The sequence below is a fragment of the Humulus lupulus genome, chromosome 7 (assembly GCF_963169125.1).
Source record: "Humulus lupulus chromosome 7, drHumLupu1.1, whole genome shotgun sequence".
NCBI classification, from domain to species: domain Eukaryota; kingdom Viridiplantae; phylum Streptophyta; class Magnoliopsida; order Rosales; family Cannabaceae; genus Humulus; species Humulus lupulus.
This window is the reverse complement of record NC_084799.1, coordinates 50,954,286-50,970,000: the sequence shown is the minus strand read 5'-3', so window position 1 is coordinate 50,970,000 and position 15,715 is coordinate 50,954,286. Positions and strand designations below refer to the sequence as shown.

The window sequence follows — 15,715 nt, the reverse complement described above, 5'->3', positions numbered from 1 at the left end:
ATTCCAAAGCATTTAATTGGGTTGGATTATAATAGTTATTCATTTTCACTTGTGACTAGGGTTATCGTTAAGGCTCGAAAATGAAGAACGTGCTCGGGACTGCCATACATCTTCAGCTCAGGATCCGAGGTAAGAAAACTGCACTCGAGTTGTGAATGGGGTTGAGATCCCCTATAAATGAACATATATGAAATTATAAATGTATTTATGATTGGAAATATATGGATACGCCGGCTAGCTCGTGTTGCTTTCGATTGCGTGTTTCGCAACCTGTATATCTGCTATGTTTGATGCGAAAGTTCGGCCTATGGGAGGCGGGGCTGATGTTAAGCGTACTGAACGCAGCTCGGACTAAGCGAGCCGGGATCAACTAAATAACTAAAGGGCTCAACCTAAGGGCTCCAACACCTAACTAATTGTATTAAGATTAAATTATATTTTTGGATTAAACTGTTTACAGTTACCTAACTTATTGCATATATTCTGCTATTGATTGAGCTGGTTGTTCTAAGTTTAGTATGCACACTCTTTTATTATCTATGCTTGTTGAATTTAGTTTTCTTGTTGATTCTTGGCTCATTGGTGCTACGTGGTGCAGATAAAGGCAAGGGAAAGTTAGACTAGCCATGAGTTGGAGAGCTTTAGGGATTGTGTGTACATCGGCAGATGCTCGATCGCCACAGCCGAGGGATTTACAGGGACTAGAGCTAAAATTGTATTTTTCCATTTAGGCTGGCTGCGGTTGTATTTACTTTTGAGGGTTGTAACCACCTTGTAAACATTATTTTTGGGATCCCATGTATCAAACTCTTATTTTAATAAAAGTCAGCCATTTCATGATCAAAATCTTTTAACCCTAACCTATCAATTGACTTTAGATACACGTTTATGTTCCAACGACTTAATTAGCAAGTCTTGCACTATTTTAAATACACAGTGTAACGGTCTTGGTTATCCAGGGCGTTACAACTTGGTATCAGAGCGGTCTAGGTTTAAGGCTTCTTGAAGATGGGCTGGGCATGTACACTGGCCGCTAAGGACAAGCTCGACTCAGGGTTTGGTAACCCTATATGCAATTACATGTTTGAGTGTTTAAATGAAATATAAACATTTTATCTGCACGTTTATTAGGGAGCATGAGATATACTGATAAGGCATGACCCTTGAATGCTATGTGAATATAATAAGGCATGCTTATTAGCATTGCTACTGAATGTGGATGATTTTTTAAATTCCTACTTGCATTATAATTGTGGGATGTTGGTTTAGTTTCGGCGTTAGACCGTGGGGTGATTATAAACCTGTTGTCATTGCCTGATCAGGTGAGTCATTGATTGCAGATAAACTTGGAGAGTTATGCCTCCAAGGCGATCAATTCGACTACCGACATTGGGGTTGAGGCTAAAGATGATGAGCAGCGCCAGAACCCTCCGCCAGTTCCTGAGAACTTGCAGTAGTTTCTTGCTTACATGCAAGCTAGACTCCAGAGTCAAGAGGAAGAGATTCGCCTTCTGAGGCAACAGGCTTTATCGAGGAGTGTTGCACCTAACTTGCCACCTATTATGGCACCAGTTGTATAGCCACCTGAGATTGGAACAGGTGGGAACCGCTTTATGAAAGATTTAGGAAGCAACATCCTCTAACTTTTGAGGGAGGACCATATCCACTTAAGGCTGAACAGTGGATGAGTTTGATTACCTCCATCCTGGACTTCATGAGGGTATAAGGTAACGACAGGATGGCCTGTGCCACCTACATACTTTGTGATGATGCCTGCATCTGGTGGGAGGTAGCATCATAAACTCGAGATGTTTCCACTATTAATTGGATGGGTTTAGAGACTTGTTCAATCAGAAATACTACAGTATTGTCGTCAGCGCGACAAAGGTGAATGAGTTTATTGGGTTGCTACAGAGCAGCATGATAGTTACTGAGTATGCCTTGAAGTAAGTTAGGCTAGCAAAATTTGCACCTGATCTAGTGCCTACAAATGTAGCAAGCCTTGGCTCACGGGTGCTACGTGGTGTAGGTAAAGGCAAGGGAAATTTGGACCAGCCATGAGTTGGAGAGCTTTGGGGTGGTATGTACATCGACAGTTGCTCGACTGCCACGACCGAGGGATTTACAGGGACTAGAGTCGAAATTGTATTTTTCCATTTAGGCTGGCTGCAGTTGTATTTACTTTTTAGGGTTGTGACCACCTTGTAAACATTATTTTTGGGATCCCGTGTAACAAACTCTTATTTTAATGAAAGTCAACCATTTCATGATCAAAATATTTTAACCCTAACCTATCAATTGACTTTAGAAACACATTTATGTTCAAACAACTTGATTAGCAAGTCTTGCACTATTTTAAATATACAGTGTAACGGTCTTGGTTATCCAGAGCGTTATAATGTACCTTCCCTAAAATTAAGGGAAGAATATTCTATAAATCAGGTCTATAAATAACATGGTCATAACCATGCTTGAAATGTTTGATTAAACATGATTAAATTTCATTGTGCATATCTATAACAAGTGATAGATGCTTATATGTTTGTATCTGATTGAAAAAATCAGCAATAGCATGTAGAATGCAGGCCATTATGGTTGGGCCAACCTGGAAGCATGATATACGACACGGCTCTATAGCCGTTTGGCCGGCTCTATAGTCGTTTCAAAAGGAATAGTGCCATGGGCACCTGTGTGGCTCTATGGCCGCTTAAATGGATTGAGTGCATGTTTGAGTGTTATTTATAGCTACTAAGCATGCTATTTATGATCTGTAATCTCTTGAATAATTGTTTATAAGTACATCTATGTTTTCTTCATGAGCCTTGGCTCACAGGTGCTATGTGGTGCAGGTAAGGGCAAAGAGAAGTTGGACCAGCCATGAGTTGGAGAGCTTCGGGGGTGGAGTGTACATATGCGGTCTGGTCAACCGACACAGTCGAGATTACTTGTTGGAACTAGGGTTGAACCCTGATTTTGCCACCTAGGCCGGCCCTGTGTATTTATTTTGTATCTAGATCAGTTTATAAACCCTTTTTTGGGATCCCATATAGAGACGTAAACTTTTTTTAATGAAATGATTACTGTTTGACCAAAAAAATTTATACCTAATCCTTGAGTTAGTCTTAATTACACTATTTAAGTCCAAATGACTCGTTTAGCGAGTTAATCACTATTTAAATCACACCGTGTAACAATCATGGATTAGTAGGATGTTACACATTGTATTTGACATTCTCATTCCCACCAAACCTAACCCCTATACCAAACACCCCCTAAAATTTTACTTTCCCCTCTCTTCTTCTCACCTTCCATTCAAACAGAGGGCTTGGTTGGCTACAATTCTCACTTTTGACTTTTGCTTATGAAAAAGCACTTTTAAATAAAGCTACTCTTGCTAGCTTCCTTATGACTGACTTATTAAAATAATGAGCACTTCTCTATTTAATACCCAAACATATAATCAAAAGAGCTTTTAAACATTTATATAACTATAAAATGTTTTTATAAGTGGCGCCAACCAGTGCCATAGAACTAGGCGTGTGACTGAATTATGAGTTTTCACGCTTGAAAAGAAATGTACAAAAGGGAGGCAAAAACAAGTATCCACTCTTATTTCACCAAAAAAAAATAACATTAAAGTTGAAGATTTGAGAATGAAAGGCAGAAAAAGTGGGCCAAGTTCACCCCCGAGTATGACAAATGATCTAACATAGATCGTACGTAGTAATGTGTTTTGTTGTGAGTTGTGGCATTTTTGAGAGTTTAGCTAAGTTAGTTCTATTTTCCCACAAATATAATGAAAGTATGTGGCACCAGTAATCATTTGTCAGCATTTATCTTGTGCATATTTCCCAATTCAAATCCTATAAGGATAATACACTATACAATAAATAAAAATATATATTTTTTTAAATGGATAATATATATCTGTGGAAAATTAGTATTTGATAATCTTTATTGATAGAGAATAAGACCTTTTAATAGACATTGTACAGGTATAAACAAATCTGGTATTTAATACCAAATATTCTAAGTTAATTACAAATATTCTAGAGTAAATCAATTAGCCTAAAACTAAAGAATCTAATTATAGTAACTTTCTAATAATTCAACTTGGTTTTCTTATTGAAAAGATACTGAGTAAATGCTTAATATACAATATTTTTTACACCCCTCCCTCAAGTTGGTGCATAGAGATTCCACATACCCAACTTGCAAACTAACTCGTTCGAACTTTCTGTTGATAGCCTTTTAGTTAGTAAGTCGGCATGTTGTTGCTTGCTAGGAATATAAACAGCACATAGTTCCTTTCCATCAATTTTTTCTTTAATGAAGTGTCTATCCACTTCAACATGCTTGGCTCTGTCGTGATGGAGTTGGTTGTGTTCTATGTTGATTGTTGATTTGCTGTCGCTATACAACTTTAAAGGCTCGATCCCTTGAAGTTTTAATTCTTGAAGTATGTGTTTGATCCAAATTAATTTGCATACTTCTTGAGCAAGAGCTCTGAGTTCTGCTTAGGCACTACTTCAGGCTACCACTGGTTTCTTCTTACTCCTCTAAGTAACAAAGTTCCCCCATACTTTAGTACAATATCTAGTTGTTGATCTTCTATCTTCAACTGACCCTGCCCAATCTGCATCTGTGAAGGCCTCAACACCTCTTTCCTCATTCTTTTTAATAGTAATTCATTTCCTGGTGTTTTCTTCAGATAGCGTAAAATTCTGTACTCAGCTTCCAAGTGTTCTTCGAATGGACTAAGCATGTATTGGCTAGCTAAGCTCATAACAAATGCAATATCGGGCCTTGTGTGGGATAGGTAGATCAATTTTCCCACTAACTGGTGATACATTCCTTTGTCAATTGGTTTCTCTTTTGTTGGTTTATACTTGCATTTTGGTTCCACTGGTGTTGTCACAAGTTTACAACCACTCATTCATGTTTCCTTGAGTAGATCTAGGACATATTTCCTTTGAGACACAACAATTCCTTGTTTTATTCTTGCAACCTCCATTCCTAGAAAATACTTCATTGATCCAAGATTTTTTACCTCAAATTCATGGGCTAGCAAGCCTTTAAGTCTTTCTTGCTCTCCATAATCATCACCGGTGAGTATCATGTCATCAACATAGATAATGAGAATAGTTACCTTACCCTTTTACGAGTGTTTGAAGAGCAAGGTGTGATATGATTGAGCCCATTTAAACCCATACTGTTTTACCACCCAATTAAATCTTTCAAACCATGTTGGTGGAGATTGTTTTAAGCTGTAGAGAGATTTTTTAAGATGACAAACATTTTCTTTTCCATATCTTTCCTCGAAGCCTAGAGGGATTTTCATGAAAAATTTCTCTTCCAAATGCCCATTGAGGAAGGTATTTTTTATGTCTAGTTATTGTAGGGGCCAATCGAGATTTGTAGCAACTGATACTAGAACCCTGATTATGTTTAACTTGGCAACGGGTGCAAACTTCTTGTTGTAGTCCAATCCATATGTTTGGGTGAATCCTTTTGCAACAAGTCTCACTTTGTATCGATCTATCGTTCCATCGGCCTTTTGTTTAACCATAAATACCAATTTACATCCAACCACATGTTTATCTTTAGGTCGATTGACTATTGTCCATGTTGTGTTGGTTTCTAGTCCCCCAATTTCCTCATAGAGTACTTTCTTCCATTCTTTATGTGAGATGGCTTCATTTATATCCTTAGGAACTACCACTTGCTCGACTTTTGCAAGGAAAGCTTTATATTTCAGAGTTAGTCTGCTATAGCAGACATATTTGGACATTAGATGTAGAGTACAACTTCGGACTCCCTTCCTCTTGGAAATAGGTAACTCAGATTCGTGTTCCACCATATTAGAAGGCTCAACATTAGGAACATCATTAGGCAAGATGGGATTGAGAGAAGGATCACTTATATTAGGAACAGTCTGTGGGTCAGACTCATGAGATGTTGGACCAGTAGTTGGCTGTATTACCTGATGGTCCTTTGATCACTGAGAGTAAACTAAAAGTTCTTTTGTTTGGGGCTAAGATCGTTGCTCAAATGTTCCTATGTCAGATAGAGAAAGATATGAGAGATTGATGTAGAAAATATTTTATATTAAGCCTTTATACTATACCTTTTTTTGGTAGAAGAGTAGCCCAAAAAAACACACCTAAGAGCATGTGGATCAAATTTGGATCGGTTTGGACCTAGAACATGGACATAAGAAGTACAACTAAACATTTTTAAGGGGAGATTAGAAACAAGATGAGTATGTGGGTATGTTTTAAGAAGGAAAGAAAGTGGAGTGTGAAAGTTCAACACTCAAGAGGGCATACAACTGATGAGGTAGATAGCAGTAAGGATAACCTCACCCCAAAAATACATAGGGACAGATGTGGTAAACATAAAGGCCCTATCAACCTCCAACATGTGTCTATTTTTGCGTTTGGAAATCCCAATTTGCTAAGGTGTGCCTACACACGAACTCTTATGAATGATGCCATGAGATAGAAGATAATCACCTAAAATGGAATTAAAACATTCAGTGCCATTATCTGTGTGCAACACTTGAAGATTACCATTGAACTGATTTTTTATCATAGAATAGAAGTTTCTAAATGTCATGGCAATATCATATTTCTATTTAAGAAGAAAATCCCAACAAACATGTGTGTGGTCATCAATGAAAGTGATGAACCATCTAGTATATGTGGCATTGGTTATTCTAGATGGTCCCCATATATCACTATGAATAAGAGTAAAGGGTTGGGTTGATTTGTAAGGTACGATACGAAAAAATATCACGTGTATGTTTAGCAAACTGACAAATATCACACTTAAAGGAGCTCAAATTTTTATTTTGAAACAACTTAGGAAAGAGATATTTTAAATAGGAAAAACTAGGGTGTCCTAGCCTATAATGCTACTGCATAATATCATTATTACGAGAAGCAATGCAACCAGAAACAAAAAAATTTATTTACTTGAGCATGAGGAATCATACCAATGTGATACAACCTACTACATGCCTTTGCACTCCCAATCATCTTCCCCTACGACATATCTTGACAAGTACATCACAGTGGTGAGAAAGAGGCAAAACATAGCTGATCTCGAGTGACTTTACTGACAGAGAGCAGATTACATGATAGATTTGAGACATAAATGACGTCATAAAGAGTAATAGATGGGGATAAATATATAGACCATTTACCAGCTACAGAGGAGAGGAAACCATCAGCAATTTTAATTTTTTGAGTACCTAGACAAGGAGTGTATATGGTAAACTAATGGGACTAACCAGTCATATGATTTGAGTCCCCTGAATCCACAATCCAAGCAGAGTTTAGAACATTGAAGGGAGCGGAGGTACCTAGATGTGAAGAGGATGATGGAGCATATGCAATAGCATTCTTCGAGGTATTAAGCAGCTGATGGAGTTGGGTGATCTGAGCTAGAGTGAATGGGAAATGCTTAGATGGAGCAGTAATGAAGGGTTGGCCTTCTGAAGGGGCACGAGCAGAGGAGCGAGGCTTCCAATTAGAAGAGTTTTTGGTGAGAGTGGCCATAAGGAAAGAGACGAAGGCTAAGAGAAAAAAGGAGGCTTTGAAGTTTCTAATTTAGAGGGAAATCTCTGATAAAATGTGGAAAATTAGCCTTTGATAATCTTTATTGATAGAGAATAACGCCAAAGATAGGCCAAAAAGCGGAAAGCATGCTTGGGCACTGTACATGTATAAACAAATTTGTTATTTAATACCAAATATTCTAGATTAAATATAGATATTCTAGAGTAAATCAATTAGCCTAAAACAAAATAATCTAATTATAGTAACTTTCTAATAATTCAGCTTGGTTTCCTTATTGGAAAGATACTGAGTAAATGCTTAATATACAATATTTTCTACAATATCCTTAAAATCTTACATTTATCATAAAAGAGAATTTGCAATATTTGAGAAAGTTGTCAAAAACAAATATTTTTAATACCTTTTTTTTTTATTAATTTTACATTCTTAAATAAATTTATTATTTTTAAAGTGTGTTTGACAAAATAATAATTTTTTAGTCATTTTGTACAATAATTTTTCTTTATATATAATTATTTGTAAAATAACCTTCTAGACATACTCGACATTCTATAGAATATTCTTGACAACTTATCAAAAATTCTCAACATTATGTCGAAAATTCTCGATCCCCTATGTGGAGGTCATTTTCAAAGTGATATGAAAAACAAAATCTATTTTCACCAGTTTCTCTTTTTAAAAAATGTTATTTTAAAAATACAACATCTTTATTCAAAAATTCATTTACTTGTGCTACCTTATCCTAATAGGTAGGATATCACTCGTTTAATTTGGATTTGAATAAAGTACGAATACACATATTTGTACCTGGTTCGGGTATCAAAATAAGTAATCAATTACAATAAGTCTTCCATTTTGTTTAGTCCAAATGTGCATGAGGATCTGCAACGAGATATTAAAGGATGGTCACTCATTTAATTTGGAATCAAATCGAGTACAAATACATAAATTTGTAAGTGGGTCGGGTATCGAAATAAGTGATCAATTACAATTAGTCTTCCATTTTGTTTAATCCAACTGTGCAATATGTAACGCTCTACTTCCCTAGATTTGTTACCATGCGGTTTTAAAATGTGTCATTAGCTCGCTAATCGAGGTGTTGGACCAAAAGTGTAGTTAATTAAAATGAAGACTCATTAAAATAAGATTTTGGTATAAAAGGTAGGACATTCATTTAAATCATGAAAATGTTACATTGGGATCCCAAAATACTGTTTAGAAACATATTTACAAATCAAAAGGTTACTTTACAGTTGACCTAAGCGACAAAATCAAACATTTATAACCGCTCCTCAAAATACCCCAGTCGTGGTGGCCAAGTAGACCAAACATGTACGCACCACTCCTTGCCCTCCAACTCATTGTTGATCAACATTTTCCTTGCCCATACTTGCACCATAGAGCACCCGTGAGCCGAGGCCCATCAAGAGAACTTCACAACAGAGCATACAATAATTTATTTCAACAAATACATACTTAATCAAAGACAACAAATAATTACATGTTCCTATTGGAATACACAACATTACAACAGTATAACAACACAATCGCACAATGACATAACAACATAACAATACAGTAGCACAGCAGCAGCCTTCGCCGATCAAGGTGCGCTATCAGGCATCAAGTCCTCGGTCTTAACTGAGCGGGTGTGTACAGCACCCTTAGAGGGTCTCGCCCTGGCGGCCTGCATCCAGCATGCTTGACACCGATCCCGGCCCTTTGCCACTTCCAGCTCTTGTCGCTCCCGGCTCTTGCCACTTCCGGCTCTTTCCAATCGGTCACAATCACATGTATGACATAATAGCTATAAACAATACTATAACGCCATGCATAACCAAGATCGATACACTGTGTAGTGAAAATAGTGCAGGACTTTGCTAATCAAGTCATTTGAATAAAAATATGATCCTAGGGTCAATAACCAGATTAGGGTTAAAAGATTTTGATCATAGACAGTTAATTTTTCATTAAAATAGATGTTTGGTACATGGGATCCCAAACAAGGTTTAAGAGACAAAGCTACAAAATTCTCAAAAATTATATACAATCAGTAGCCACTCTGATGGAAAAATTACAAGTTTTAGGCTTCTGTCCCTGTACTTTACCTCAGCCGTGTTGGACGAGCAGCTGACAATGTATACCTCGCCCCCATAGCTCACCAACTCATGGTTGATTCAGCTTACCCTTGCCTTTACCTTCACCACGTAGCACCCATGAGCCAAGGACCATCAAGAAAACCATAATAGTAATACATAATCAGTGATGATAATCATTCAACCATAAAATAGTTATTCAAATATTCAACAAGTCATAGACATCAAACTAATATCAGTAAACATATACGTTCAGTAATTTATCTCAATCAATATACAATATCTAGGGTCGGCGCCCTTGTTCGGGTTTTATGCCCTAATTAAATCCCAATTTCTTTGTAGTCTCATTTATTATCAATTAAAGAATATAAATTATTTTTTTACTTGGTCAATCACTTTGCTCACATGTTTTATTTTCATGATTATTTGTTTAATATAAACTTCTATTAAATTCCGAGCATATAGCTAATCGTATTTATAGTGACGTAATCACAATGGAATATAAATATGATTATATGTTCAAAATAAGTTAGTCCTAAGATTAGTCAGTGCACATGATTTACACTGACTTGCCAATCTACGATATGATCTACTTACACATTTCAGTGTTATGTTTTTTCCATAACATTAGCAAAGTAGATAAGATCAGATGTATTTGTTACATCGGACAGGACCAATATTGACAGTTAATAGGATAAGTAAACATACCGTTATTATCTATTCTAGTCATATCATATAGTTGACCATAGGTCAATTCAATCTCAATTCTGAGTGGTTAGCATTCTAACTGGTTGTATTATTTGAGTTCTTTGACTTGTTCGTTACCAGCTTACCCTACGGACTAGCCCATACTTACATATTGGGAACTCAGTAGTATAATTGAGTGGGAGATTTAATCATAGATATGAACATCTATAACTTCTGATGAAGAAGTGAAACGATGGTTTCCTTTTAGTTTGGTTCAAGGTGCTAAATGATAGAGATCTCATTTCAGTAATTAATATTAGTTTACTGAAATAACATTTACAAGGAACTAAGTGTTTTGAGGATAAAATACAATGAGGAGTAAAACAGTATTTTAGTCCCATCTCATTATAGACCGTCTATAGAGGATTGGGTGACAATTATGGTTGTAACAATGGATAATTAATAACGTGTCTATATTGCTTATAGATCGTTCTATGAATTCAAGAGTGTAATTTCGAGTCTTTAGTGGAGTCACGAGGAATTAATAAGTTAGTAAATTTATTTGTTAGATTTATGATAACTTATTGGAGCTTGATTTCATAGGCCCATGGTCCCAACTGTACCTTGGATAAAATCATCTAGAGAGTCTCAATTAATTAATTTAATTATCAATTAGAATTATCAAAGTTGACCAGGTCAATTTTGGATAGTTTCACAAAGTTTTACAATTTTGAGAAGAAAAGAGAAATTAGGGCAGATTTATTAATTAAGATAAATTGGTATCTAAATTAATAAATAAGCTTAAATCAAGGTTAAAATTATAAATAATTAATTTGATAAAGGATTTTAATAATTATTTAATTAATTAAATCAATAGAATATAATACATGCCTTGATTTTAAGTCCAATGGGCTTATAATCAAATGGGAAATGTCACGGGCCTAAATCCCATGATAATTTCGACCTAGGGTTGTTAATTGGCTATTAGTTTATTAATTTTTTAATTAAATAAATGACCTAATTGAGTCTAAAAAGGAATGTTAAGAGAGAGTTGAAAACATAAGTCAGATAAGTCAAAACACAAGGGGAAACACAAGTTTCTGATAGGTTTTAGATTCTCTCTAAACATAAGTCATTTTCTAAGCCTTATTGTTCTTTTCTCTTCTTCTCTCTGTATCTATCTCATGTGTTGAGAATTTCCCACTCTAGTCTAGGTGATTCTAAGGATACTTTCACTACTACAAAAAAAGGCTTTTTATGACTCTCATTCCGTGCCCTAAAAAAGTTTTTAGGACTTGCTGGGCGCAAGTCCTCTATTTGAGAGCCTTAAAAACTGAGGTTTTTTAGGACTCGCATTGCGAGTCCTAAAAGAATATTTTTAGGGCACGCAATGTGAGTCCTAAAAACATTCTTTCAGTGTCTTTAAGTAAGTTTTTAGGGCTCTCTTCGAGAGCCCTAAAAGAATGTTTATAGGACTCACAATGCGTGTCCTAAAAGATCCCGTTGAGTGTCTTTAAATTAAGATTTTAGGACTCGCTTTGCATGCCCTTAAAAGTAATTTTTTTTTAAATACAGCTACAGTTTTCATTTTGATTTAAAAAATATACCCCTTTGAGTGACCAAAATGTATTAAAAGAAATTTGAAAAGAAAATACAAAAAAAACGCCAATTTTTTTTTTTTACAAAAATATTAATATCATTATATTAGGTAACTCGGTCCAAATACATGTTTCACTTAAGAAGTGAATAACTTCCAAAAATTAGAGTTTAGAGAATCAAAGTCATCATAACAATCTTCTAACTAAAATGTTTAGCTAAAATTTGAAAAAACTTTCATGTTTCACTTAAAAAGTGAACAACGAAATCTAAAGATATTATGAAGCTTTGTTATTTCCATTTGATTTGACTGCCTATTGCCGGGCTCAAAAAGTGTATCATGACCTTCGATTTAATTCCCTCTATATGTGTCTTGGTCAAAAATGAAACAACAACAACAATATTAAAGCACTATTAATATTAACGGACATAAATATCATATTCATGGATGGTTTATACTACTAAATCAAGCCAACATCAAGATCTTTCCGATTATGAATAAATATATACCAAAGTAAATAAAATCAGGTCATGCAAGTGCTGCTACTAAAGTAAATAATAAGAATAATCTCCTTTCTTACTTCCAAAAATAAAATGGCTAGTTTTAAGAATTAAATAACACGTTATTATTAATATAATATTCAATACAAGGAAAAATAATCCATAATAATACCATGAATTATATCTAAGTAACCAGACCCATCTTCCCACACAAACCAACAAAAAAAAACCGGAGAAAGGTCAACATGGCAAGTAACAAAACGTACCTCTGTGATTGGAGTATCAAGAACTCTGTCAGGGCCATACTTGTCCAAAAGACCTTTGAATATCTATGCAAAAGCATAGGGGAAATGGGCAGCATTAGACAAGAGTTTGTAAAGAAGATTACATAAGAAAAAAATTTCATCTTTTCAATAAATAAGAAAATCCAACCTTGTATGCTTCTTGGTATTCCCCAACCTGGAATGAAAAACAATTTGAAGAAAAATAAAGAACAAAAAGAATGAAAGAGCACTAAGAAAAAATAAATACAAATTTCCCACCTCTTCTCCAATCAAAAGGACCTTAGGATCAACAACATCTCCTCATCAAGTACACAGTCGTCTCTCACTGTCAGCTGCTCATATTATTATTTCAAGAAAAAAAAATAAGTGTTAGCTTTCCTTGAAATGCACAATAAATCATTTAGTAGAATGATGAATAATAAAATAACATACAATTTTCTAATGTTTGAAAGCAGCACCTACTAGAAAGAAGAGTATTGCAAACTCTCAAAATATAATTATATTAGCAGATTAATATCAATCACTTGAAACTTTAAACATTGACCCAGTAGCCTTGCCCAAAGACATGTTTCCTTTTCTATTAGTTCTATCTTTCTTTTATTGTATTTGGAAGACCGGGGATGGTATTACTTGCCTCAATCTTCCAAATAAAAAGAGGCACTATAATTAATGTGCTTTTGGAATTTGAAATTGAAAATTGACAACTCTTTCTGCTAGCTAGTTATCCTTTTTAATATATATAGCATATATATCAAATAAAAATTTAAAAATCAATAAATTAGAACACATGCTAATATATGCAAATTATGTTATTATACTATCAGAGCCAAAAAAATGAAATAAAGCATGAGAAAAATAATTAGGATGATAAGAAGCCCTGATATATTCACTTGTAACAATGCTATACAAATGATCGTCTAAACATATCACTAAACTTTGCTACTGATAAGTTCAGTGATCATGTAGGTCATACGCATTGCTAAAACATTTTGAAACTAAAAAGGATTGGTGAAAGAAGTGACCTTACAGTTTTCATTGACTTCTTCCCAAGTGTTGACCTTGTAAACTTATTCATTCCTTGACATCGAGTCTTTTCTTTCCGTATTCATGCCTTCTTTCCTCTGTAAAGATACCCTACACACCATCAAATCCTTTATGGCAAAAAGATGATATTTCATAAAGAAATATATTTCACCATATGATTATTTTACCTTCCATAATTTTGTGATATTCTACAATATTTTTTGTGTTAGACTCTTTCTGTCCAGCCTCCTTTGCTTTAGCTGCTTCTGGAGGAAAATGTGGGCCTTCAGAGGATATTGGGGGCAATAGTCAACATCTACTACATGCTTATAACAATCCAAAGATAGGCGAGGCGGCTACAACAAAAACATTGAATAAATGTTAAAAATTCATGTATAAAAAAAGATAAGGGGCAATATTCAATAACAATGTAATGGCTGCACCCTCTGGCGAAAGAAAATTTCGTAGAAGTTTATTACAACTGGCCATCAATGAAAATTAGCTGCAAAACATAATTTTAGAAAGGGGAAAAGTTGAATGAAATATCTTGAATCAACTACAGAAGACATCAATCTTGGGCATTGTAATTTAATCATGAATCTTCTTATGAAAATGGTTGTTCAACATCTATATTATGATGAGTTCACAATCACACACCAAGCAAATGTATAAGACAGATGGAGAATTGAGAAGTATAGTCTATGTTTTTATTAGAATTACTCACAATCAGCCAAAGAACCCCCAGGTTTTCAAAAGCCTGTCTCTCCAATCCACTCTAAAATTTTCTCAACAACCTCTGAAAGACCTGATCCTTTCCTATTTATATCTCAGCCAAATCGTTAAACTGGCTAACAATAATAGACATAACGGAAAACAGAAACAAAACTATTTGAATTGTAGACTAAATAAATCTATTGGTCTATTTCATTACTTCACACCTTACATTCTATTAATGCACTATTTGAATTGTAGACTAAATAAATCTATTGGTCTATGTCATTGCTTCACACCTTACATTCTATTAATGCACTCTCAGTTTAACACTTGTAGGTAAAAACCATTTCCAATTCTAACAAATTTATTGTATAAACTTGAAGAATCTAATTGATCTTTTTCCCTTTTCAAGTGCATATGCCTTTTTTTAAATCTAAAATAAGCATATTACATAGCTATTTTTATAGTGATTGTTGTTTTCTATGTTACGTGTTAAAACTTATCAATAAAAAATTGTAGAATAATATATATTGACAATTGGATTTTTGTATATACTTTTCCATTCAGTTAATAACTCTACAGTAATAAATGCACTTGAAAACAAGACATCTATAATAAAGACCTTAAGCATAGAAATAACACCTTGACCTTGAAAACGGTGAAGAATGCATGATAAATGAAAGGTATAATGATTATTGCATCGTAGATAGAATGATGTTAAATAGGATATGATCATAAGATACATTTGCATAAAGAATGCAAGATCTAAAAGTGCCCAAAGCAGATATGCAAAATAGACCAGGTCAAGCATACTACCTCACGGAGATGTTCTTGCCTAGGTTCTTGCTTCCAGCAGGGAAGATACCAACATGACTCGTGTGAGGGAGACAGAGCACCGTGACTTGTATTGGCATGACTCAGACCAGCATGCTCCAGCGAATCAACGGAATGGAAAGAGTGCTCCAGCAACTCACGTGATGGATGGAGAGAGAGAGGGGGGGGGGGGGGGGGGAGATCGATGGAGAGGCAACTGAGAAACTGGGTGTGAGAGAAAGAAGCAGAGGCATCATTAGGGATTTGGATTGAGAGATTAGGGCTAGGTAGAAACTGAGTATGATTTTTCATTTGACTTTTTCTAATTTCTTTTTCATTTGGTGCATAATGTAATTGAGTAATGTTATTTTCCGCCTCTTTGTTTTAGACTAACTACCGGGTTATTTCTTTATTAGGA

The 15,715-nt window shown here is 35.0% G+C and overlaps 1 long non-coding RNA gene across 1 annotated transcript; it reads right to left on the bottom strand.

Moving 5' to 3' along the window:
• Window positions 1-12,490: 12,490 nt before the first annotated feature.
• LOC133789597 (uncharacterized) lies at window positions 12,491-13,864 on the bottom strand. The gene is made up of 3 exons (XR_009873626.1): window positions 13,775-13,864; window positions 12,896-13,079; window positions 12,491-12,792 (listed from the first exon to the last, which is right to left on the bottom strand). It is a non-coding gene; the product is annotated as an uncharacterized LOC133789597 (long non-coding RNA).
• Between the last annotated feature and the right edge of the window lie 1,851 nt (window positions 13,865-15,715).